This window comes from Pelodiscus sinensis, chromosome 7 (assembly GCF_052426305.1).
Source record: "Pelodiscus sinensis isolate ZL-2025 chromosome 7, ASM5242630v1, whole genome shotgun sequence".
NCBI lineage: Eukaryota > Metazoa > Chordata > Testudines > Trionychidae > Pelodiscus > Pelodiscus sinensis.
This window is the reverse complement of record NC_143058.1, coordinates 44,027,731-44,053,063: the sequence shown is the minus strand read 5'-3', so window position 1 is coordinate 44,053,063 and position 25,333 is coordinate 44,027,731. Positions and strand designations below refer to the sequence as shown.

The following is a 25,333-nucleotide window of genomic DNA, read 5'->3' as shown; positions in this document are numbered from 1 at the left end:
TCATCTTTCCAAACACTGGCCAGTAATAACCTCTTTTCCTATTCTTTCCTTGCTTTTTTTGAAACAGATATTGACTGTAATGACTGACTGAATAATTTATAATATGTTGGATTTATAAAAAGTGTTAGAGCTCCTCTGTGCTGCTGCTAGGTGCCTATGAGAAGGTTTGGAGTATGGGAGCAAGTACACATGGATCCATTTTAACTTTGCCTTTTCTTACTCCAGCTCATTGCAAGCTGAAAGACATTTAAATATTGACAATGTTATTACTTAATTATGTTTTGGTCATCTCAGTGCTTCACTTCATAACTGAGGGATTGCTTCCTCTTTCACCAAAACCAACAAGCAGCAGGCTGCATACTAGCCAACCATTTCTAGCACCTCTCTTCATAACTTCTCTCTTCTTGCGACAACCTCTAGGATTGCATATCCAAAACTTCTTTATTTCAAGTGTGGAATCTCTAATTAGTTTTATTATAATATCAGTATTTAACTGTGCAATAGAGCATAGCTATGATCGTTACTAGCCAAACCACTCTGACTGCTAAAAAGGCTGATCTGAATCCAGAAATAGCAGGTTTGCAGGATGGGTTGCACGAAACAGATGTACTTCAAAGTGCATGAAGCCAAAAACAAGTAAACATTTATGTGTCTGCAACTACAATGCCTCTTACCTGGGAATAAGAGGACACAAAAGTGTCAGTAGTTCCCATGCAGCACCCCATCTTCTGACTGGAACATCAATATATGTTCTCTTCATCTCCCACATTGTCTCCCAATTCAATACTTGAGCAACATCAAGGTGAAGTTCTTGATCTGCAAAGCACCAGAAATGGACTACCACAAGGATGGCCTCTCTGTGTACAATACCGACTACAGACACTTTTGATTCGTAGCAAAGCTGTGACTGATGGAGCCTTGGATGAAACAAACACCTGAGTTTTTGTTATCAGTAAAATGTTTCTAGTTTTTTAACTTCCTTCTTCCAAAGATTAGCATAAGTCAAGTCTCACTTTTTTTTAAGTCAGAGCTGGACATGCTTCTCTGTATAGAGCTTCCACTAACAAAGGTTTAAAAAACGTAAAACAAATACGTACCTGTTGAGCCCTTCATTTCTTCCAATGGATCCAGAAAAAGGCAAACTAAACCAGAAAAGAGAAATGTAGGCAATCTGTTATCCAACAGCAACTCAATCTCTTTTGTTGCCTAAGTTCTTACTGACAGGTTATTAGAATTATCTCGATTGACAATGTATAAAAATTGTTACCAATTACACCTGACTAGCAGTTTCTTAGCGAAAAAATATCTGATTCACACCCCTTTGTCATATAGGGAGGTATAGCATTTCATATGGTGTTGATGATCCTGTGCTATACATTGTTAGACACAAAAGGCCTCACTAGATGCTGCAAGGAGTGAGGTAGGGAAGACCATCACCATCCTAACTATAAATCTTTGTAATTGAGACTTCTCCCTGCTCTTCCCATAGAATGGGACATTAACCCTTATTGATACAGAAATCCCACCACTGTACTGTCTGTCTTTCTCAGTACAGTTATTTGGTGCACTTCAAATAAAGTGGTTTTAGAGGATTTCTGGGCCTTTTATGTCAGTTATTCTCAGATGAAATTCTATTTCAACGTGGGCAGGATGTCAGGTCAAATTTTAAGGATTATTTGTGTTGCAGTAGTTTCTCATGGCTTGACTGGGGACCTATTCTGCTAGCTACAGTACATCTGCATAAGGAAAAGACAGCCACAGATCCAAAGACCTTACAGTTTAACATCTGTAGATCTCTAAGATAGTGCTGGGTGAATAATGGTAAAAATTTATGAACATATTAACAAATTCCAAATAGCAATAAAGCCTTACATCTCTGCCCACTTTTTTGGGTACATTGATGAATCCAGTTTTTGTTCACATAAGTGTTATGTTGGGGGAAGGAGCCTTTTTATTCATGCAAATGTAGGTATTTGTGTGCAAATGAGCATATTCATGTGCAAATGAGTACATTTATACCAAAAGCACTTGCCCACCTGCCACATAAACACTGTCTTTTTGTGTTTGAGTGCAAGGGTATTCAGAGACAGGGAGTGAAAAGAATGAGAAAGTCAGTCACTCCCAGTGACCAGGAGGAAGGGAAAAGACCAGAGAACTCATACAGAGGTATAAAAGAAAAGGCCATCGTAGAAAAAATTATATGAGGAGGCTGGGAGGATAGAGAGGTTACCATTTCCCTTATCCTCTGAGCTGCAGTAATGGGAAACACTAATAAACTATTAAAAGGGGGCAATCTAAGTGGAATATGTGACTGCTCACAGAAAATACCTCCAACGACTGGTGTTGAGACACAAGTTGGTGAGGGCTCTGAATTTCTACAGAGAATTCTTTCCCAGATATCTGCCTGGTGGGTCTTACCCCCATGCTTAGGATCTGATGGACATATTTGGGATCAGGAAGGAATTTTCTTCCAGATCAGATTGGCAGAAAGCCTGTGGGTTTTTCACGTTCCTCTGCAGCACAAGGCCCAAGTCACATACATGTTTAAACTAGGGCCGGCCCGAAATATTCTGGCGCCCCGGTTATGGGCGCGCGGCACCACTCCCGGGTGCACGGCGCATGCGTGGGCCCGTCCGTGGGGAGCGGGCCCGCCCCCGGGGTGCACAGTGCATACATGGCCCGGCTACAGCCACTGGCGCGCAGCCTGGGCCCGCATCTAGGGTGTACGGCGCATGCGCGGCCTGGCTACAGCCGCTGGCGCACAGCCCAGAGCCTGCTCCTAGAGCACATGGCACAAGCGCGGCCCAGTCCAGCCCGGCCATCGCTGCTGGCGCGCACGCCGGGCTGTGCGCCCCGTGGCCATGGGAGGGAAGAGCGTTGCTGGCCGGCGCCGCGGGGATGCGGGTGGGCTGGTGCTGCTGCGGGAGCCGGGCACGCGGCGCCTGATGGCAGCTGTAAGGGATGCCACACGCCCCTTACAGCTGCCATCAGGTGCCCCCCATCAGTTGGCACCCTGGGCAGCTGCCCGGCTCACCCATGCCTCTGTCTGGCCTTTGTTTAAACCAGTGTCAATGGTGGATTATATGTAACTTGAAGTCTTTACATTATTTGAGGACTTCAGTAACTCAGCCAGAGGTTAGGGATCTATTACAGGAGTGGGTAGATGAGGTTCTGTGGCTTGCAATCTGCAGAAGTTTAGACTAGATGACCATCCATATTATTCCTCTGACCTTAGGCTATGTCTACACCACAAGGTTTTAGCGCAAAAACCTGGGGAGTGTCCACACCTCAAATGAGCTCTTGTGCAATTAAACAGGCAGTTAAACGGCAGAAGGGAGAGCTTTTTCCACCGTAGGTAAACCTCCTTTTCTGAGGCATAACTGCTTTTAACGCTACAGCTATTGCGCAAAAAGGCTAGTGTGGATGCTCCAGAGGGGTTTCTTGCACAAAAAACCCCTATGGAAAAAAGCACAGGTGCTCTGATGGCCATTCTGTGAATGGCCATCAGAGCTTTCTTGCGGAAGGGTGTCCAGCAGTGCACTAAAACTGTAGCGCAAAAAGCTTTTGCACAAAAACTGTAGCGCAAAAGGCTTCTTGCGCAAGAAGCCTGTAGTGTAGACGTAGACTTAAAGTCTGAGTCTAAGGCTTAGGGGCTCCCTGGTTTCTTTATGTACTGTCTCTCATCTAACAGATCAACTTAACTAAATGGTCAAATCTTGTCTGATTTCATAGAGATCTTAGAGCTGACACCTGAACCAGTATATTGGACACAAGTCCCTTTTCTAACCCTTCCCGGAAGAATTCTTGAAACACAGAAAAGGGGAACCCTTTCAGGCATACCCTGCCTCACAGAAATAACCAAATTTGGCCCACAAGCCACTACTGCTGCCTGAAGTACTGCTCTTCCTAGATTTCCCATGCCCTTGTTTCTTATGATAGCTTTAATGTTCTTAGCTGTCCCTTCATACTAAATGGGGGTATGTCTACATTGCATTCCTCCTTCGAGAGAGGAATGCAAATACAGACAAACGAAATTGCAAATGAAGCGCGAATTTGAATTTCCCACTCTTTATTTGCATAATGGCGGCTGGCTGCTTTTCCGAAATAGCATATTTCGAGGAAAAAAAAGGTTATTTTGAAAAGAAACCCTTCCTACGAAATAACCCTTACTGCTCATTGAGGAACTCTGGGTTTTTTAAGAATAAAGTTTGTGGTTAGGTGGAGTGAGAGGACATGGGAGTGTCAGATCTTTGGCATATGGTTTAAGTGTGTATACCACACCTCTTCAGAAGCAGCAGAACCATTTATCTTAGTCCTTATTTTTTTCTCATTAGATCATATGTAGCAGAAGAGCTACAGGCAATAAATATCCCCAAAATTTGAGCCAAGAATGAGAAAATGCAGCCAAAAGTGAGTTCCACTTTAGAACTGGTGCACCTGACTATTGAGGTAAATACACAGAAGGTAGCTGTCCACTGAAGCAAATAGATCTGTGTATAGCTGGGATTCCTCTGGGATTTGGACTGGACACAGCTGCAGTTTGATAAACTACAGTTTCTCTGCTTGGTGACTGGTTTATACAGCCTGTCTGAGAGAGAGAGTTTTACTCTTAGCAATAACAAGAAAGCTTTGGTCCCATTCAGTCCCCATTAGAGATTGCTTTTATTTAAATATATTAAATGTGATTAATACTGATTTTTTTTTATCCTGTGTTCTGCTTGAAAGCCTCCACAGAGCTCTTCTCACTAGTCTAATTCCTAATAAGCCGCTATATTGCTTTAACTCAGGGTGTGAGCACCTCCCCAGGGCTCCTATGTGCTCTCAGCCATGAAGCCTATCAGCTGGGCCTACAGCCACCTGGTATCGCAAAGTACCCACTGCTTGATATTCCCAGACATGGAGCATCCTTCTAAAGAAACAGATGTGCAGACACTGCATCTAATGCTTCACTCAGAATAGCATCTCTTGGCTATAAACCGTAATGCCACCAGTGTCATAGCATCTCTGAGAGTCATTCAACTTGCACCACGCCCCACAGGAAGTATGTGTAGAGCTAGGAACTGAACCCAGCACTACCAAGTTACAAACAAGCCCATGCCTTAACCACAAATCTATTCTTCCTCCTTTAGCACAAATTCAGAAAATCCAAATTAAGGCTTCCTCCTTACTCCTCACCTTCTTTGATCACCAGTCAAGATACCTCTCCCAGAAGTCCTTTACAGTTCTATGCCTCTTCTTACTCATTCTATGAATTCTCTGCCCATTTACACTGGTGCTTGGTAAAAGAGGCTGGTAGATGCTCTATGACTTTGAGGGTATGTCTACACTACATTCCTCTTTCGAGAGACGAATGCAAATACAGCCGAGCAAAATTGCAAATGAAGCGCAGATTTGAATTTCCTGCACTTCATTTGCATCAGGGTGCTTTTTCGAAATACCCCATTTAAAAAAAACACTACGCAGATGGGGTTATTTTGGGGGGAAAAAACCTTCTTTCGAAATAACCCTTGCTCCTTAAAAAAATGAGGTTTAAGGGTTATTTCACCAGCTTTAACAGTGATGCAAGCAACAAAGGGGCTGAGTGCTCAGTGAGACACTGCATTCAATTTCAGTGGAAATTGTGAAGTCATCCCCTGCCACTGATTCATAATGGTCTCTCCAGGAGAAGGAGTTAATGAAAATGTGCTGAAGTATTGGTGGGAGATCTGAATGCCTCAGGGGGGAAGGAAACACCAGACTGAACAAAAAATGTGTTTCTAAAAAGACACTGTCTTCAATGTTCACCCATTTGTAGATTCAAACTTGAAAACTGGCCAGAACCAGAAGTGGCAAGAGACTGCCAAAAAGACTTTTTTAAAAGGGTTTTTCTAGCCGTGACTTGAAGCGTATGTGCCAGATATCTCATGAGAAAGCCTGTTCATCTGTGAGAGCTAGCCAAGTTTTGTAAACTGTGAAACATGTTAACTGAAGTTTAACTGACCAAAATCTTAATTCCAAAATTTATGAGATTATTCTGTCATTAAGTATGTTTGAAACAAAAGTATAAATTCATTTCTGCCTTAAAATTTGTACAAAGACTTTTAAAATAATAATAATTTAAAGTCTCAGAAGGGAAGCCATGTTAGTCTGTATCTTCCATAGGACTCTTTTTCTTTTCTTTTTTAAAATACATTTAAAGTAGATGCTGGTCCCTTACTGTGGCTGGCAAAGAATCCTACAGTTATAATGCACAATTATAAAACTCCTTTCCTAGCACAGTTCCAAATATCTTCTTCAGAACAAGACAGCAAGGCAATAGACTTACAGTGAAAGTGTATTTCTTACACTGGGAGGAGACATGATATTTCTGAGTTTTCTCACACTGTACCGTCTCTCCAAGCACTGTTTCAGATTATACTGTAGGGGTCAGCAACAGCTGTGCAGTGACATACTTTTATAGTGGATGACATGAAAATAAACAGTAAACAATCTAAAATGATACTAGAGAGCTGAAGCAGATAATACATCCTTTGCAAGGACATTGGCCATCTGCATACGAATGTTTAAAATATTCCTAGTAAGAACACATTTCTAAAACAGCTGTAATCTGTGTGATGCATTTAGTACAAGAAAAGTAAGGCCAACATACAATCTACTATATATTTGAAAGAATTTGTGTGTGTGTCTGTTCAAGAACTCCTCCCAAATAATAAGCACTAGGATCATCAAATTTGGTATACAGCTTCCTCATAACTTAAAGCAAGTTAACGGTTTGGTTGTGCCAGGAAAATGGGATGTGCCTGGAATGGAATCACTTCTCATAAAATCATACAGAAAGGAGACAGAATCACCAGACAGGTGAAAGAGGCTGGCCGAGGGCAACTCCTATCTGGGATAACCTCAGCCCTGAACCTCCTACCGAAACCCCCCACTGACACCTATTAGGATGGGTTTGGGAGAGGTGAAGCTGCCCCTCAATTCATACAGGAACATTACTAGCTGTTCTCAAACATCAGGGAACAAGGGAAAAGTACACAGTTTGCTGCATTCTTCACTTTGGATGGGGAATGCAGGGGACAGATGATCCTGAACCTGCCCCTGCCAGAGGACTTGCCAGGCCTGTATGCAGGGTGGGGTGCGAAGGGTGCGAACACACACCCCCTATGGTCCCCTGAGTCAAGTAAGCATGCTCTAGCTGGTCGGGGGAAGGCTGGGGCTGTTTTCCCCCACCAAGAGTGAGGCTGGGGGTGGAATGAACAGACACCCCTGAGTCCCGGCCCACAGGTTCAGGAGCAGGTAGCCAAGGCATACAGTTGATGCTGGTACCGAGTGTGCTGCTGCCAAAGCGGATGCAGTTTTGGAAAGTCACCAGCATGAGGACAATTTTGATCATTTCTATTCTCCCAGGACCCACTAGAAGGAACTGATCACAGAGGACCCAGGAAACAGAGGGCTTCCCAGACAGCCACAGCAATCCTGGCCTGTTGGAGCCAGGGCAGTGCGCACAGGGCCATGCCTGGATCCAGGCCGCGCAGCGGGAGCTCTGGGGGCAGGTTAGGGAGCAGCACCTGCTCGTTTCCTGGGTCAGGTCTTCAGTTACTGAATCCTTCACCATGCTTCAGCTGCAGAGGACACGGGTTTGGTGGAGTCTGAAGCTGATAGGCAGGTGGTCAATCTGCGCAGCCACATGGGCAGGTGGAGTCAGGAGATGTGAAAATAGAACCTGCCACTAAATGAAGAGAGAAACACAGAGAGAGGGAGACACAGACACACACACACATGAAACACCCTTCTCCCCCGATCTGCCCTGCCTCAGGTGAACACCTTTGGGAGAAGAACATGATCTCCCACATAGTCTGGGAAGATGTGGTCTCTTTAAGAGCTCCCAGATCAGCCACCTGGCTCTTAAAGGTGCAGTATCAAGATAATTCAGGGAGAAAAGCTGCAGCATCTTTCCTAGACAGGTTTCCAAGAGGCTGCTCTAACCTGTCTCTTCAAGGGCCTGTGTCTGATTGAAGATCCATTAAGGGGAGGAGGAGCTCAGGGCAGGCAGGTCTGATTCTGGGCCTCTGCCCCATATATCTCAGCAGCCAGGCCTGTCTGGGCTCAGCAGAGGCTCCCAGCTGCAGCAAGTGGTAATACAAGTGGTATTCCAGGTCTCAGAGGGGTAGCCATGTTAGTCTGTAACTGAAAAAAATTAATAAACAATGAAAAGTCCTGCAGCACCCCAGAGACCAACAAAAAAGTAGATGGTATCATGAGCTTTCATGGGTACAACCCACTTCTTCAGATGAATGCAGTAAGGGCTGTGACCATGAAAGCTCGTGATATCATCTACATTTTTTGTTAGTCTGTAAGGCTACGTCTACACTGGCGTGTTCTCATGCAAAAACTCTTTTGCGGAAGAGTTCTTTTGCAAAAACTCTTCCAGGAGAGAGCATCTACACTGGCATGTGCTTTTGCACAAGAGCATCCATGCCAGTGTAGACGCTCTCTTGCGCAAGAAAGCTCTGATGGCCATTTTAACCATAGGGCTTTCTTGTGCAAGAAATTCATGTTGCCTGTCTGCATTGGCTTCTTCTGTAAGAGTTCTTGCGCAAGAGGGCTTATTCCTGAGTGGGAGCGTCAGAGTTCTGGTGCAAGAAGCCCTGATTTTATACATTAGAACATCAGTTTACTTGCACAAGAACACGCGGCCAGTGTAGACAGGCAGCAAGTTTTTGTGCAAGAGCAGTCGCTTTTGTGCGAGATCGCGCCAGTGTAGACACAGGCTAAGGGTATATCTAGACTACAGACTTTTGTCAACAGAGGCTTTGTCGACAGATATTAACCCAATGTGTGTGACATTAACTCGGGGGCGGAGAGGCTGGGGGAAGTGTTCCCTATAAGAGTTTCCTCCCATGAGCAGAATGAATTTTGTGTTGTGCACCAGTACTGAGTTTATGTGGCTTGTTTGGATGTGCCACTGTGGCACCCAAGATATTAATAAATATCACATAAACCTCTACTTTTTCCCTCTGCTGCCATATCTCCTCCCCTTGATCCATCAGCTCCTCTGGTGCCTGCTGCCCCCCAACCCCTCACCCTCCTCTGCTGTCCTGACTCTGCCCTTCTCACTGCCCTCAGTCTTCCTGAGACCTGCCCCCCTCCACCAGCCCTTCTCTTTCCCCTGTGCCCAATCCTCCAGTTGCCCCACTCTGATCATATGAGCTACCCCTCCTCATCCCCTCTTCTAACACCTCCCTCTACACACCTGCCCTGCCTCTCTCCTCTGGTCCCTCCCCTTCAGGTGTCTGCCCTTCTGCTTCTCCCCCAGAATCCCGTGGCACCTGCATCTTCCCTTAGTCCTGCACCCTCGTGGTGCCTCCCCCTTCCCTCACTGCCTCTGCCCCTTTTGCCACCTTTTTCCCTGATGCCCACCCCCTCACCACCCTCTGCCCCCATTCCCCTCATGCCTCTGTGCCCTCACACTTGACTTGCTCCACCCCTGCATTCCTCATATCCACCCCTTCTTTCAAGCCTTCTCCCAGCACCTCCCCCTCCAACCCCCAATGCCCTTACCTTCTCCTCTCTCGGCATCACCCTGTCCCCCCTCCCACTGACACCTCAACTCCTGCCCTTTTCCTCATCTCCACTTGGCCCCCTGGCATTTGTGTCTCCTCTACCCTGTCCCTTGGTGCCTTCCCCCTTTCTCTTCCTGCCCTGACTCCCTCCCCTCAGCACAAGCCCCTTCCTCTTATTTTCCCTCAGGGGTGCCACGCAGTGCTGCCGGGCCAGGCAGGGGTGCCTCTTGGTGCATAAGAGGTGCCACGCGGTGCTGCTGGGATGGGCAGGGCAGGGCCCGGGCCGCAAAAATGGCTCGGGTCAGCATCTGTAGTCGGGCCCCAGCTGTTTCTGGAGCTCGGACACACAATTTTAAAGTCCCGGATGTGACGTCATGCCACGCCCGGGCGTCTCCCCTCTCACCTGTTGCGCAGCATTTAAGGACGCCGCGGATGCGCTCTCTCTGACCCACAGTGCCCCGTAGATGGCCACGGGGAATTTAAGGTGAGGGGCTGCGGTGCCCCACACAAATCCCCCTCTTCCTCCAGCAGCCTCTAGCCAGCCTGAGACATTAGGGTGTGCCTGGGCACACCCGGCACACCCCGTGCACTTATGGTCATAAGTCATCAAGGGCCCCAACAAAGTACGCACACCAATGGGACACTAATCTTACAGGGTATGTCTACACTACCCCGCTAGTTCAAACTAGCGGGGTAGTGTAGACATACCCATGGTTGCTGAGCACTGGTGAACCTAAAAATAGTGTTTTACCCTGTTCTGTTATATTTGTCTCCTGTTTAATATAATTGTGTTTAATATAGCAGATGTGTTTGTGTTATTTTCTGGGAGTCTCCAACTAGCTGGCAAGTACGTGGGGTTAGAATTTTCCTCCCAAGATGCCCTGGTGACCCTGCCAGGAAGGAATGAGGGAAGGAGGTACCGCCAAACAAATCCATAGGAAAAAATAAAGTTGAGTGGGTGGCAGGATCCAGAAGAACCCAGACCAACCCATCAAAACCTGTAAGCAGATTGGCATTAAAGAAGTCCTTTTTGGACTTTCTGTCTCAGATTTTTAGAACATTGTTGGCGTTTCAGTTCATTTGGGGTTTACCCTGAGGAGGGGCTCTATAGGGGCCCCCCAGTAGTGTGAATAACCAGGACATTGAGGGTTTGTGCAGAGAGTTAAATTGTCTCTGCCATTTGCCACACACTCCCCTAACACCAGGTGGTTACACCAAGAACCTGCCATTTCACCTGAGAGCGGACCCTGCACATTCCCCAGGGCAATGGGAGGCAAAGGTAGTGGAATACACACTATTTCCACTGGGGCGAGTTTGCCTCTCCCAGACTTTCCAGTTAACTATTTCTTCACTTTTTTCATTGGTTGGTTGGTTGGTTAAGTTATTAAGAGGTGAAAGATAGTGCTCCAGATGGGTATTTCAATTTTAAGAATGCTCTATATAGATCCTGTAGGTGTTTGTCTCCGTCTGTGAGGTTGGAGCAAATATGATTGTATCTTAGGGCCTGGCTGTATACAATAGATTGAGTAATGTGTCCACCTTTTAATTACTTAACCAACCAACTAGCCAATGGAGGTGCTACTGGTTCTTAACAGACTCCTGTAACTACTTGAACTATCCAGTCACCATCTGCATGTTTTGTTATTCTTTGAAGTGCTACTAGACTAATTGTTGATTTTTAAGTTTTATCTACTCACTGACTCTCTTTTTCTTCCTCCCCCTTCTTTTCCTTCTCCCCCTCTCCTTCCTCCTCCCTCCTTCTCTTATTTATCTTTGAATCTGGACTTATTATACTTGGGTCATCTGAAGAAGTGGGTTTTGCCCATGAAAGCTCATGATTCTATCTACATGTTTTGTTAGTATTTAAAGTGCTACTGGTCTATTTGTTGTTTTTTAAGTTTAATCTACTAGAGTTATTTGAGGGGGTTAATAAGCATGTGTACAAGAGGGATCCAGTGGATATAGTGTACTTAGATTTCCAGAAAGCCTGTGACAAGGTTCCTCACCAAAGGCTCTTAAGCAAATCAAGTTGACATGGGGTAAGAGGGAAGGTCCTTTAATGCACTGATAACTGGTTAAAAGATAGGAGAGAAAGGGCAGGAATAAATGGTAAATTTTCCGAGTGGAGAGAGGTAACTAGTGGGGTCCCCCAAGAGTCTGTCCTGGGACCCACCCTATTCAACTTATTTATAAATGATCTAGAGAAAGAGGTAAACAGTGAGGTGGCAATATTTGCAGATGATACCAAACTGCTCAAGATAGTTAAGACCAAAGCAGACTGCGAAGAGCTTCAAAAAGATCGCACCAAACTAAGTGATTGGGCAACAAAATGGCAAATGAAATCTCATGCTGATAAATGTAAAGTAATGCACATTGGAAAAAATAATCCTAACTATACATACAATATGATAGGGACTAATATAGCTACAACTACTCAAGAGAGATCTTGGTATCATTGTGGATAGTTCTCTAAAAATATCCATTCAGTGTGCAGTGGCAGTGAAAAAAGCAAAATAGAATGTTAGGAATAATTAAAAAAGGGATAGAGAATAAAACAGAAAATATCTTATTGCCTCTATGCCCACATCTTGAATACTGTGTACAGATGTGGTCGCCTCATCTCAAAAAAGATATATTGGCATTGGAAAAGGCTCAGAAAAGGGCAACAAAAATGATTAGGGGTTTGGAACGGGTCCCATATGAAGAGAGATTAAAAAGACTTGGACTTTTCAGCTTAGAAAAGTGGAGAATAAGGGAGGATATGATAGAGGTCTATGAAATCATGACTGGTGTAGAAAAAGTGAATAATGAAAAGTTATTTACTTATTCGCACAATATAAGAATGAGGGGTCACCAAATGAAATTAATAGGCAGCAAGTTTAAAACAAACAAAAGGAAGTTTTTCTCCACTCAGCACATAGTCAACCTGTGAAACTCTTTGCCAGAGGATGTTGTGAAGACTACGACTTTAACAGGGTTCAAAAAATAGCTAGATAGATTAATGGAAGTTAGGTCCATCAATGGCTATTAACCAGGATGGGTAGGAATGGTGTGTCCCAGAGCCTCTGTGTGTCTGGAAATGTATGACAAGGAGAGGGATCATGTGATTATTAACTGATGTGTTCACACCCTCTGGGGCATCTGACATTGGCCACTGTCAGCAGACAGGATACTGGGCTAGATGAACCTTTAGTCTGACCCAGTATGGTTGTTCTTATGATTATGATGATTACTGGGAACAGGGTCAAACACAGGGCTGCAACCCAGGGCCGCAGCTAGAGGCCAGGGCCACAGCTAGGAGTGGGACTAAAGCAGAGGTGAGGACAGAGAGGGATTGGGTGGTGCTCCTTCCCTGCTGCCCATGGGACTAGCCCAGGCTCCCTTGTGCCCCCCAGATGTTCTGTTTCTCCATGGGGGGGTGTACCCTACAGTTTGGGAACCTCTTGTCTACAACATATGAGAAACTGCACAGAAAAGATCTAATGCACATGGAAAATAGAGAATATAGAGGTGTCATTAGCAAGATACACGAGAGTAAAATGAACAGTGACTCCACATTTATTTGTCAACGAAGTTGAGCAGAAAGTGTTCAAAAATGTTCTGTCTTGAATATTAAAATTATTAATTGAAAATCTTTAATTATGATTAGTTTGGGGTCCATTTAATTTTGATTTTGACCTTCTTCAGCCTCATTAGGTTAAATTTCAAAATATAAGTTGTTTTGAACAATTTTGAAACTCTTTTCTCAACATTTTTTGAGATGGGAAATTCATCCAGTCCGAACCGGTTTCACAGACTGTTTCCATTTCAAGTAATTAGTATTTTTCCACAACAATAACAATTTGTCAAAATAATCCCCTCTAATAGAAAAATTAGTTTCTATTACCATTTATATGTAACTATTACCCACACTAATAGAAACTGTTCACTTGTATGGGAAGAGGTAGGTCCTACTTGAAAGGGCTTACAAGGTGGGAGAAATATTTATGAGGATGATGAACTGAAAAGGGGTGACTCAGAAACATACCAATTTTCATCTAAAAAACAAACTAAGACTTTTCACATTCTTTCTTTTATCTGTTTGTTAGTAGGTGTGTACACATATGCGTTTCAATTTTTTATAATTGCTCAGAATGATTAAGATAGGAACAGAACATAAGAATGGACAAAATGGGGCAGACCAATGGTCCATCTATCTAGCCTAACAGCCTTCCAATGCCAGATTCTTCAAGTGAAATAAATAGAACAGGGCAGTTATCAAGTGAGCCATCCCATTGTCCAGAACAAGCATCTAGCAATCATAGGCTAAGGCATGGCTGCTGGGAGGAGAGCGGGGGGGAGGAACTGGCTGCCGGGAAGCAGTGCTGGGGGCAGCGGGGCTGTCTTGGTGGAGATCCAGGCAGGCGGGGGGGTGGCCAAAGCAGGGCTGGGAGTGGCGGGTCTGTACCGCGGAGATGCGGGCGGTGAAAGCAGGACTGGGGGAGTGGGGCTGTCCCATGGAGATCCGGGCATGTGGGCGGGCGGGCGGCAGAAGCAGGGTTGGGGGTAATGGGGCTGTTCGGCGGCGGAGATCGGAGAGGACAGGGGACGGAACCAGGGCTGCATGTGGGGAGGGGGAACTGGCCAGGGGAGATCAGGAGGAGGAGGACGGGAGAATCAGCTGCTGGAAGCAGAGATGGACAGGGCAGTGGGGCTGGTGGGGAGGGGGTCGTCATGGGAGCGGGGCTGACTGGGGGAGATTGGTGGGTGGCGGGAGGAACCGGCCGCTAGAAGCAGGGCTGGACAGGGGCAGCAGGGCTGGACTGGGGCGATCAGGAGGAGAAGGGGGTGGGGAGGGAGGGGAAGCGGAACTGACCTGGGCACATGCAGACCCTGGCAGATGAGTGAGTCTGGCCGGGGATTCCATTTTGCCTCCTCTCCTCCCACATACCCTCCCTGGAGTAGCTGCGAACTGCCTGGCAGGTAGACACACTCAGACAGCGTGAGCACATCTACCAGCCAGGCAGCTAAGGACTAATACACCTAATTAAAATAAAATGTACCTAATTAGAAAATACCAGGCATTTTATATGTCTGGTAATTTCTCAATTTCTTTCCCAGACAAAATCTTCAAATACCGGACTGTCCAGTACAAAACCGGACACCTGGCAACCCTACCCTTCCTTGCACCCTCCCTCTTAGCCAGCTACCCTACTCTCCCCCACAATCTGCTCCTGTTCCCGCCTCCTGAAGTGCTCATGTGGTACCGGGTCCCCCAAGCCCTGGCCCAGGCCAGTTGGAGGATGCAGCCGGGTAAAACTGAAAATTTGTTCATTTTTCATTCTTTTTTTTTTATATGCGTTTATATTTTTGGGCTGCAAAAGACAGTACTTAAAAAAATGGGTTCCAACTAAAGTAAAAACTTTGGGAAACCCTGATCTAGCCAGCTTTCTATCCAACTTACAGTCCATTTATCCAATCCATATTCCCTTAACTTGCTGGCAAGAATATTGTGGGTCACTGTATCAAAAGCTTTGCTAACACTGGCTCTGGGGGGCTTTGGGAGGACCAGAAACAACTTATTTTAATATTCATCATTTGCTTATTGAATATGCAAATATGCAAATGCATGTTACCGGTCCTCCAAAAGCTCGTGAATGGATTTACTGGTCCCCATGTCAAAAAGTTTGGGAACTCCTGGGCTAAGGGCTATCCAGAGCATTGTGTTTCATCTCTGAACATGTTGGCTAATAGCCATCAATGGACCTATCTTTCATGATTTTACCTAATTCAGTGGTTCCCAACCTGTGGTCTGTGGACCTCTGGTGGTTCACAACAGTACTGCAGGGGGTCTGTGGAATGTTTAAAAAGCGATGGGCCCAATCCTTACTTTTCTTTAATTTTTCTTTCCTTACTTTTCTTTTCCTTTTCTCTCCCAGGAAGGGGAGTGTGTGTGTGAAATTTTAATAGTTTGAAAAGGGGTCCATAAGCTCAAAAAGTTGGGAACCACTGACCTAATTCTTTTTTTAAGCCAATTATTCTTTAAACCTTCACAACATCCCTTGGCAGAGTTCCACATGTTGACTGTGCATTGTGTGGGGCGGCATTTCCTTTTATTTGTTATACACCGGCTGCTGCCTAATAATTTCATTGGCAAAACTCCTGGTTCTTGTCTTATATGAAGGAGTAAATAACACTTCCTTATTGACCTCCTTCACAGTATTCATGATTTTATAGACCTCTAGGGTGTCCACCCTTAGTGATTTCTTTTCCAAGCTAAACAGTATGAGTCTTTTTAATCTCTTCTTATATGGGAACTGTTCTATACCCCTAATGATTTTTGTTGCCTTTCTCTATATCTTGGTGGTGTTGTGACCCAGACCAGGGTCTGGGACCATTAAGTGGTGTTGTTGGCTTAGCCCCAGGTATGGGCCCAAGCAGTATCTTTCTAGGCACTGCTAATTCCCTGCACAAAGTAAAGCCCAGAGATTTTAGTGAGTCAGGCTGGTTCCACACACACACACCTTCGACTGTGTGTCAAGGTTACCTAAAGGAATTAGGTAAAGAAGGGAAACCCCACTGTAATGTACTACAATGGTAATAGTTCAAATCCAGCCCTGGAAGTCAGTGTTGAAGTGATAACTCTCTCCAGGCCAGTAAAGGGCAACCTAGACTAGTGAGTGGGCCACATGAGTGGCCATCCTTCATGTCAATGGTCCACAAGATTGTTATAACCAAGACGTTCTCCCAGGATAGGATAGTTTTGCTAATTGCACTTGCATACCAAGGATATGTGAGGTGTGCCAACTGAAGATGGCATCTATTTGATTGAATGAAGAGGGAGCACATGGCTTTCACAGTCCATGTTGTGTGCAATCAGCATGTACATCACTTTTACATGTGTGTCACTTTAGTAACACCAGTAGGAAAAAACTTACATGGAAGCAGAAGCGGAATCTGGCAGTCCTGTGGGGAATGGTGAACAAAATGTTTTGTGGGCCAGACACGTAACCCCGATGGGCTGGATGCAGCCCAAGGGATTCAAGTTGCCAACTGCTCTAAGTTGTTTGGTGTTCAATATAATACTCATGATGATTTTAATCGATTTCCATAACATAATTCAGACAGACCCAACTTCTATCCACCATGTTTTTAACATATATGAACAAGATCAACCTAAGAATTTTGGAAACAGGTTCCTTTAGACAACCTCAAGTTTAACTATCTTTTTCTAGAAAGGAGGATTATGTGTCCAAGCCTCTTGCTGACAAGTGGAGCAAACTTATATGTGCTTTGGGAAGGGGGCACCTCTGTGTCTCCTAAAGAGTCAAATGTTTAGAGCATTTGACAGTGACACTTAGAAGAAAAACATTTAATGAGTGTGGCTAATCCACTCCTCCCTCTTTACATCCTATTTAAGACATTTTATTAAACTGTGTGGTTATTAACATAATCCCACGTTAGGGCCTGAAGAATCTGGCACTGAGTGTATGCTCCGACCAAATGTTCCAGCAAGGAGATTACTAAATCCTACAGCTGTGGGAAAATTCTCACATCCCAAAGTCAAAGCAGTGAATCTCTGGCTTTTCTCCAGTTTTTTGCTTTAGTTCCAAATAAAGCAACACAAATTTAAAGAGCTTTTTTCATTTTCTGGTCCTCTGATTTACTGAATAAAATATACATGTGCTGGGCGCTATAGGATTCCTGCACACAGACACCCGTCTCCCTGTCCCAGCCAAGAGAAGGGATGTAAGAAGGAAGCGTGTGCCTGTGCCACTCACTTTGCCTTCCTGGAATACTCCAAGAGGGGTTAACTACTCTTTTTAATAGATTCCCAACCTCCTTATGTCTCAGTGGTTTGGCCCAGATTGCTAACAGCCACATACTAGAACAGAGTCTGAGTGTTTAATACAGCATTTCTTGCCAGAATTCTTCCCCCCATGGAGCACTTACAAGTCAAACAAGTTACATTTAAACTGTTCTAGACAAATTGTACTGATCTAGCAGTTACACAGCAATGCATACTATATACACCATGGCAATGAGCCAAGTCTCACCCATGCCCATGCCACCCATCATGATTTCAGCTCTAGAAATATAGGCCTCTAAATAGTTAGCTAAAGGAACAGCTCCAGTGCTGAGAGCTATACATTCTAGAACATTTCAGACCTACTCAGTCATGTAGACAGCTGTAACATCCCCACCCCATACTTGCACTTGCGTGCACACATGCACAAACTAACCCAACATATGGTGGGGATTTGGTGGAAAAAATGGGCAAGTCTCTTGTTCACCAAGGAGGAAAAAAAGACCCCGCTAAAACTAATATCCCAGGGATTCCCATGGTCATTAAAGACCAGAAGCTAACAAAGTGATTCCCAGCAAAAATGAAAGGCCCACTTAAATTCTTGTTTGGCTGGAGGATTGGTTTGTTTATAGTATAACTTATAGGCCCAGGCTTTGGACAGGAGCTCAAACTTTTCTGAGGTAGGATTGGGTTGCTTTTGTGTAGCCCAGTTTTTCTACTGAAAAGGTGCAACTTTCTCATTTTTGCTCACATATTATATCCATCTGAAGAAAGCACAGTTCCATATAACTGCGTTTCTCAAACTGTGGGTCCCAACCCCCAGAGGGGTCGCAAGCAACTTAGAGGGGGGTCACAATATCACAAAGTTTGAGAACCCCTGCCATATAAGTTTCTTTTCATGTTTCTATTTCTATCCCTTTTTCTCCAGGACAAGGTGTTACACATTTATGAGACAACACTATTCTAGCCACTTTGTTTCAGGAGTTCATTCAGATCCTGAACTAGATGAACAAGGAAGTTGCAGGTTGAAAGACCACGGGAAGATATGATTATTCAGGGCTATAGGTGAAGGAGTAACTTGTTACTTTGATTATGGCCCTTCTGTACATCGAAGTGCTAAATTAAATAACAAAAACTAAGTTCAACCATTCTTCAGAAATGTTTTTTTTTTTTTTCAGAATGATCATTTCAATTCCAAATGGGTTTTATAAATGTCTATATGGTATACTTAAATAGTTTGATGGCTCATGGCCTATACTACTAATAAAAATAATGATATATAGTAATAAAATATTGAAACAGTGAGTCATAAATCCTACTACAATTGAATTTGTTAATATGATTTAATGTACTTCATGTATTTTATGCTAAATTTAGCTTTCTCACATGAGGCTCATAAACCAGAATGTAGGCTAAAGGATTATGTTAAACTATGCTGTCACAGAAAAATTAAAAGGAAAGTATATTAGATACATGTACCTTTCTGTCACCAAAAATTTATATACTCCTGTTGAAGATCCCTTTCTACCTTGTCCACAGTCACCATTTGTTCTAAAAAAAAAAATCCCTGAAAGACTGCTGGTCCGATTTATACGCCACACACATTCATCTTAAACTAGGCTTCAGAAGCTTTTGTTTTCTCATGACACTGGTATGGATTATGGTAACACAGACTGAGGAAAACTCACATAGTACAAATGTAGCAATAAGTGCTTTTAATACTTGATGCTTTATTTTTAGGGTACCGTCATTTAGGTTTTCTGTAATAGATTTGCTGTCAGATGTTTTTGAATGATGTGTTGAGGGAGTTGGATTCTGAGCATTTTATTAGCATAAAGTTAGGTGTCTTCCACAGGTCTGTGTTTATTTTCAGGATCTCGCAATAGGAAAGTGTGAATCAAAGTAGATTCAGTGCTTCACCGAACTATTGTCCAAAAAAAATTTGGACTTATGTCATGCAGGTGCAAATTGATGAAAGTCTGCAGATCCTCTGTGATTGACAAAGATTAGTAAATCTCATGGGTTTTTTTAAGTTACTCATTTAGAGCCAAATCCAATATACATTGAAATAAATGGACACACCCACAGACTTCTACGAGAGTTGGATTTGGCCTACATTAAGGAGGGACAGTTGTTTGTTTTTATGTTGTCATTGCACATTAAAAACAGTTGTTTTTTAAATGGTAGGTGCCAACTAACACCTAAAGATAAGTTTGGTTTCATGGGCGTATTTACATACATGCTTACTATAATAGCTCATGGTAAACAGGCAACTGCATATGTAACCCACACACCTAGTGTCAGCCACTGTCCCATGTAATGACACTTAGACCACTTACAGTGAAAGATAAGAACAAGGGAGCTCTACAGTTCAAGCTGATGGTCCTCTGGCTTTATAGCTCAAGCTGTAAAGGCTCCCACACTAAACTCCAGAAGTCCTAGGTTCAAGTTTTCCTGGTGATGGTTACACATGTACAAATAAATATTTCAGTGATAGATTTTTCTATGTATTCCTGAGTAGAACTGCCATATTTCCAGGATTGCACACATTTTTGTGCAAGAAAGCATCTGTCTTTAGAAAATTTGTCTTGCTCAGAAGGATGGGAAGGGTGGCTGAATGATTAACATCAGGTGATGGCATAAATCACATTGATCTCAGTAGGTAAAAAAGAATCAACCTTTATTATCAGATTTACTAGATTGTTTAGAACACTGCAGGCACACAATTTTGCAAAAAGAAATCAGCTGACTCTACCATTGAGCCAAATGGTACCAGTTGAGCCAAAGACAGAACAGATAAAACTGGCTAAACTAGTAAGAGATTTGACTGCTAAGAGAAGGTTAAAACTCATTCACTTAGAAAAGAACAACAGCTTGTTGGTTAACACTATTAAAAACCAGCATGTGAACTAACTTTTAGAGCCTGCGTGAATACAAAATTGGTATCTGCATCTACAAAAATGATCCACGGATATGCATGACCACATCCATGAATGCCTGTGGATATAAAGCGAGTATTTGTGGATTTGCAGGGCTCTTCTGATTTTATCTTTTACGTAGTATCATATCGAATTATATGCAGTAAAACTCCAATAGTCCGGCATCCAATAGTCCGGCACTCCTGATAGTCCGGTATCAAAATGGCAAGAGTGTAGTCAGTGAGCTTCAGCAAAAATGAGTCACAAGGTAACAGTGGCAGCAGCTGAACTGAGCAAAAAGGTAAAAAAGGCTTAAAAAAACTAAAATATTACAGTATACTGTATACAGTATGTACAATAAAAAGGGTTAAGAACACTTTATACACAGTATATAATGTATATAGTGTGTATATATATAACCATCTTATAATACCTCCTGATAGTCCAGCATATCTAATAATCCAGCACCACCTAGGTCTCATAGGTTCCGGATTATCGGAAGTCTACTGTATATTGAAATACACACAAATTTAATTGAATTACTAACTCACGCAAGGCCTGCATCTTATTCTGAGCTCCAATGGAGATATTCAAAATCCTAAAACATTACAAAAGGAGAACTTTAAAACCACTACATATACCAGTCTACCTTCAAATCACATTTCTTTAATCCTCATAGTAACATTCAAATACATGATAAAGATTGAAAAACATGAATGCAAAATGAATGCATCTCTTTTCCATCACAGATTTTTCTCCTTTTGATATAGATATGATTTTTAGCATTTTGTCGAGCAGAATTCAACAGCTTTGTGATGTGGATTTATCAGAGAAGGACATTCCCTCATCTAACAAAGCTCGCCTCGCTCCAAAATCCAAAGGACTTACTTGCTATCCAACTAAAGTGACTACCATCTCACACCTTCCTTTCTGTCCACCACTCAAAATGTCAATCCTAGCCTATGCCAACCTCTCCCAACCACTGCCTCCAGTCCTTGCTGGCACTGTTCCTCATTTCCCCCACATGCTCATTCTCTTGCGGCTCTTCCCTCTCTGTTAAAGCCTTTGTGTGTTAACCCATAGGACTTCTCCCAGTCCTGGAATCCCTTTGCTAATTTATGCAGCCAGTTTGAAAAAAGGTCATCTTAATCTGCTGTTTCCCTTGGTGAATGGCTGGCTGCTTTCCAGGTTGTGTGCCAATGGCTAGTAACTACAGGTGTCACCACAGGAGCTGGAGGAAGAAATAGGCAGAGAGATTAATGCGTAAGTGGCTTCAAAGGAACAGCCATCTGTTTTCCCCACACCCTGGCAGCAGCTGCAGCTCCCTGCAGCAAGGATGCAGTTTTGGCAGGTTTCTCTAACCCTACTGCGCCTTTGCTGTTCCCACCAGCGCCTCCTGATGCTCCTCCCCATATTCTCAGGACAATAAGAACCAGATTGCAGCTGTCTCTGCATACGCGGGCACCCCAACCTCTGTCCTTTGTCAAACAGCAGGGTTTAACTACTGTGCATAGGGTAGACAGTGGCTGTGCTTGGATGCAACACTGGCAGCCAGTCAGGTCCAAACCATATTATAACTAGGATAAAATCAAAACAAACTCCAGCCTAGACAAAGGTATCCTCTTGCCAGAGCACATTTTTAAACCCAGCAGTAACATTGATTGGCTTATCTTGCCCATGATGTCAGATAAAGTTACATTATAATTACACCACTTCAGCTTCTACTGTGTTAATACTGTACTTAAGGAGTGTTGTTTTCCCTGTGCAAAAGGCTGCCAAGTAAGCAGAGAATGATCCCTGTTATAGAATGCAACAAAGAGGTATCCTGGGATCCATTTAATTGTACATCTGCTTAGATTTCCATTTATTTCGAGCCATAAAATTGAAATGAAACTTTTCCTCAGTCTTTAAATTTAAATGCTAATTTTTTTTTTTACACCATAGTTTGCTATAGATTAAATGTTAGTGAAGGGAACAATAAGAAAAAGAAGGTAGCAGAACATATAAAAGGAATATAGATTAGTCATATTAGAAACAGCCCATATCCACGGCCATATTAGGACTGCTGCACCGTCAGTACAGGTTTTCAAGGCCATTTCTGTTCTTAGTTGTCACCGTTTTAATATAACTTACAATCACTTCCTGGAGACACAGTAATCCGGATTTTACAAAGCGTTATGTGCTTTAGGGAAAACTAAAATTCTGTATACAATAATCTGCTGTGTTAGAGCAAGAGCATCTGGTGCAGCTTACATAAAGTGGCAGATAGCCCAAAATAACAAAATATAAATGTGTTCTTAATAAAAGCAACCTTTGCCATAAGATAGACCTCAGAATATATTTCTATTTGGACCACAAACAATATACAGTAGCATACAAACAGACGTTATCTGGACAAAAGCATCAATATGCAATTTTGGTAAATCCCTGGTGACGTTTTTACCTTGAAATGTTTAAGTTTGTTTATTGTAATGATACTTAGTGCTAACGAAATTCCAGGAGAGACCCAAGGAAGGCCCTGGGCAATTTTTAAGGTTACATAACACTGTATTTATATAATTGTTTTCATTTAATCAGAGTGGAACTGATTAAGGAGAAGTGACCCAGCACACAAGAAAAATTAACAGGCTGCCCATGACCATATATTTAAAATATGCTACCAGTAGGCACTACTTTCTAGTGAGGAATGAGGGGAATTTCCTCTCCTTTTATTAAATTTACATGTAAACTCTTTGGGGGTAGGGACTGTTGTTTACTTGTGGTTTATGATTTGTGGTTTGTAGAGTCTTAGACCAGGTGGGATCCCATTGTGCTAGATGTACAAACATATGCTAAATGACAGTACTTGACCTAGAGTTTACAACGACTAGTACAAAAGGGATGTGACCTGTTTGAGGCTTCTGTAGCAATTGCAATATCAATGAAAAATTGTAAATGGGCTGCCTTGAATATTTGTCCAGCACTGTTTCTTTTGTAGGCTTATGAGAATTATGTCATTGACTCCAACTGGAACTTGTTGAGGCCATTGAAGACCTATATACTGTGTATCTCAGAGGAGGAAGTGTACATCATTCTGAGAACTCAGCAAGCCCTTTCATGAGGAATGTGTTTACAAACCTTATCTGCTCTGGTTTTTTTTTTAATAAATATACTTCTGGATTGATTCTGTGAGGTGCTGAGCTCCCTTAACTCCTACCAAGAACTATGGGAGTGGAGTGGCTTCTGCTTGTTGCAGGAAATGTTCAGTATTTCACAGATTCAGATTTTAAAAGGGCATTTAGTTGTTAAAAGTCTGAGCTAAAACTATGAACCTGAGGCTATTCCAAAATTAGGGATTTCATTCCATCTCTTCTTATGCAACACAGAACAAGTTATTTGCTAGGGCCTCAGATCTCTGCATGATTCTCTATATAGGCCAACGGGTACTGGAATAAGACAGGGAAAAATGAGAGTATCAGCCTTAACTTTTTGATTTGATCAGTTCCCTCTCCCCTCCACAAATGTGTAAACTGTATTGTAAAGTAGCATTTTCTTTTGTATTTTTAATTCACAAAGAATGGCTCCAACAGCTGTGAAGTCTATGGACTAGCTTATATTTCATGGACTACTTTTAATGAGGGCTTGGAATTCTCCATATGTCATTACAGCACTTCTTTGAAGCTACTGTACCATTCTCCAACATTGCAGCTTTCATTTAAAGTAAATCTCTGACTATTATGGTTGCAAAGAAATACTAAAATATGTAGACTAACACCTAGTCTACATTAGAACTTACTTTGGTATAGCATGTCACTCAGGGTACATCTAAACTGTACGCTTATTTAGAAATAAGCTATTCTGGAATAGTTATTCTGAAATAACTTATTTCAAAATAGCCCGTCTACACCACAGGGAAGCCTAAAAATTAGTCTGAGGCAAGCTTCCCTAATGTAGATGTGCTATCTCGATTTAGAGCCCCAGGAGGCACTGGGGAGGAATAACTTATAATGGCCCTGGTGAAGAGCAATTTCGAAACAGCAGTAATGAAGAATCTACACACACCTTATTTTGAAATAGCTATTTTGTAATAGGCATTATTCCTTGTGGAATGAGGTTTACAGATTTTGGAATAAGTCGTCCGTTATTTTGAAATTATTTCAAAATAACAGAATGGCTGTGTAGACACTCGCATTGTTATTTCAAAATAACACTAGTTATATCGAAATAACGGTAAAGTATAGATGCATTTGATTTTAGCTGCAAACTGAAGTATATGACAGGGTCTCTGAAACTGATTTTGTTTAAAAGCCTTCCTCACTGGGAATAAAATTAATAATAACAATAATGCTGTGTGTTCAGTTCTTGTCATGGGATATGCTAGCTTATTAAGAAGGAAGATGGGAGCCTACTAGGCCTTTGTCTCTCTGTCTGTCTTCCTCCCTCCCCCCCCCCCCCACACAAACTGAGAAAACCAGAGAGATAAAGTGATCTCGGGGGACATGTGGGCTTTGGGAAGAACTCAGCGAAGCTCATTTTACTAGCCTGTCCTAGTGCCTTGATGTTTGCGTAGGAAAGGGCAAGGCTCACTTTTCTCTTATCCAATCAGACACAATCTTACAGTCCCAGGGCTTCTAGGATTTGTAGGCCTCTCCAGTGGGGTAGGATATAAAATACTTCCTTTCCTCAAACCAAGAAAAAGGCACTGAGACAGGCCTGCTGGTGTTCTCTGTGGGAGACTGGGAGAACTGTGGTTGGTTTGTTTATTTGAAGTTCTAGCTCACTGGGAAAGGGGCTGGTATTGCCCCTTCCCTCCCCCTTCACTCTACTACAAGAGTGTTTGTTTGGCTTTAACTTCCATATCTTCACTAAATGTCTAGACTAGTCATTCCAGGAAAGAGATACAGTGAAAGCTTTGTTATCCGGCACTCTGTTAACCGGCATTGCTGCCAGCCACAACACCACCGTCTCTTCAGGCACGTGTGCCTGACTCCCACCTGTCCAGTTGGCCGTTGTGGGGCTTCTGACAGCCAGTACCGTCAGCTGACATCAGCAGCAGACATTTCCTTCTCCTTCATCCTGCCTCGAGCTGCTGAGAACTGGATCTGCTG

The 25,333-nt window shown here is 43.1% G+C and overlaps 1 long non-coding RNA gene across 1 annotated transcript; it reads right to left on the bottom strand.

Annotated features, from left to right (window-relative positions):
• Nucleotides 1-680: 680 nt before the first annotated feature.
• Nucleotides 681-25,333, bottom strand: LOC142830302 (uncharacterized). Its single transcript, XR_012905459.1, has 3 exons — nt 25,220-25,333; nt 1,098-1,142; nt 681-816 (listed from the first exon to the last, which is right to left on the bottom strand). It is a non-coding gene; the product is annotated as an uncharacterized LOC142830302 (long non-coding RNA).